Source organism: Marmota flaviventris, chromosome 5, assembly GCF_047511675.1.
Source record: "Marmota flaviventris isolate mMarFla1 chromosome 5, mMarFla1.hap1, whole genome shotgun sequence".
Classification (NCBI taxonomy): Eukaryota; Metazoa; Chordata; class Mammalia; order Rodentia; family Sciuridae; genus Marmota; species Marmota flaviventris.
Genome location: NC_092502.1, coordinates 160,466,056 through 160,468,281, shown reverse-complemented (window position 1 = coordinate 160,468,281; position 2,226 = coordinate 160,466,056).

Below are 2,226 nucleotides of genomic sequence, written 5' to 3'. Positions count from 1 at the left end.
AAGTGAGGGATACCAGCTCTGAGCCTGTGCACGTCTGCTTGTTTCTGGAGACCATGTTCAGCCAGCTAAGAACAAGCTGGGGCTAGCCTGCTGGATAACGAGACACTTGGGCCCGTCGAACCTGACACCCTAGCTGCCAGCCAGCCATCTGCCAGCCATGTGAGAGTGTGGTAGCTCTAGGGCAGCACTCTTCTGCGGCCCTGCCAGATGATTGCAACCATGGCCTTGTCCAATCTGAGCAGTAGAACAACTCAGGTGACTGAGGTTGTCTTTGAGAAACAGTAAAGCCATTGCGTTTGAGGGTGGCTTGTTGCTCAGTAGTAACTAATACACACACACTTTGATTTTCTTCAGATACTTACATTACTGAGTTTGGGAATACTGGTTAAGGCAGAAGTTTTTAAACTTCACTGTACTTAAGAGTCGCTCAGGGAATTTGCTTAAGCTAGACTCCTGAGCTTGCTCCTAACAAGAGTTTTGGTAGATGTTTAGTAGATTGGGTGAGCTCCAGACATCTGCATTTTGACCAGTTCGGCTGATTCTGGCATGGGTAGTCCATGGAATATACATTGCAAACCATTTTTCCATGGTAAAAAATCTCAAAAACCATAGTGTAATGTCTAATCTTATCTCTCCTCCAAAATCAGAGGGAGGGAGGAAGAGAGAGAGAGAGAGAGAGAGAGAGAGAGAGAGAGAGAGAGAGAATGTGTGTGTGTGTGTGTGTTAGCCCCAAGGGCAAACTGCTGGGCTTCTCTGTAGATATTGATAAGCAAAGACCCTTAATCTGGGTCTCAAGAACTGCATTTTACTCTCAATATTGTTTCTTGATTTGCATTCAGAAATATATTGCTCCTTTTACATAAAAAGATTTGTGATTAAATATATAAATAATAAAACTCTGACTCGAAATATAAAAAGTTGTCTGGTGGCTTAAGAATCAAATCAAAGGGGTTGCCTGAAGGCAAACTGCAAAGACAGTGCAAGAGGCAGCAGGGAAGAAGCGCCCACCATTGGACAAGTGACAATGAGAACCTGTGCAACAGACCCCGGCAGCTTTGTAAGGGCGGCTGCCCGCAGTCATGCCCAGTGGGCCAGCTGGCTGATTCCACCTGGGTATATGGAGGACCTAACCACATGTGCCAGGCAGTCCTGGAGCTGGCACACAGCAGAGGAAGGGAGAAACATTTCTTTTTTGTGGCCCTTACATTTTAATGGAGTGCAGGGAACATAGACAATACATATGATAATAAACTACGACGAGTTAGTCTCATGGATAGAATTGTATGTCCCCAAAGATATGTTGAAATCCTTAGGCTTGGTGACTGTGAATGCTTATTTGGAAAAAGGGTCTTCCCATGTGTTATTGGTTAAGATGATATCATTCTGGTGTGTCCTAATCTAATACAAATGGTGTTCTTAAAACACAATGGGGAAAACACGATGCCATGAAGGAGGCAGGGATTGGAATGATGTGTCTACAAGCCAAGGAATGCCATGCCCATGCTTAGCCAACAACACCAGAGGCTAAGGGGAAAGCATGAACAGATACTCCTAGAGAAACTTCAGAGAGTGTGGTCTTGCCGTCACCTTGATTGCAGACTTGCAGTCTCCAGAACTGTGAGGGAACAAATTTATTCTTTTATGCCACTCAATTTGTTTATGTAGTCCCAGGAAACCAATGGAGATAAATGCTAAGAGAAAAATACAGCAGGAAAGGGAAATAGGAGATGTTAAGTGTGCAGTTTAAATAGAACCACTTGGAAGCCATTATGCTAGAGGGAAGGGAGGGACCTGAGGATGTCTGGGGAGGACAGCCAGGCAGGGAGAAACAGCCAGTGTAATGGCCCTGTAATGGCAGCAGTATGCCCAGCTTGTGACTTCAGGACTGAGTTAGGGAAAGAGCTGGGAGAGGAGGGACCACAGCACAATGTTGCATAGGTAGCAGGAAGACTGTTATATTTTGCTGAGTGAGAAAGCAAGCCATGAAAAGGTTTGGAATAGACTTGGGTGATCCAATTTTTAAAAAGAAACACTTTTTCACTCAGGTCCTTGTGTGGGTAAATGCTGAAGTGAGCAAGAATATAATGTGGGAAATCAGCTCGGAGACACTGTTTTAACACAGGCTAGACACAGTGGTAGTTGAAACGGGGAAAGAAGGGGGAGGATAGCAGTTTGGTACTGGATGTTTCTGGCCAGTGGAAGAGTATGGTTACCAACAGCCTAGCC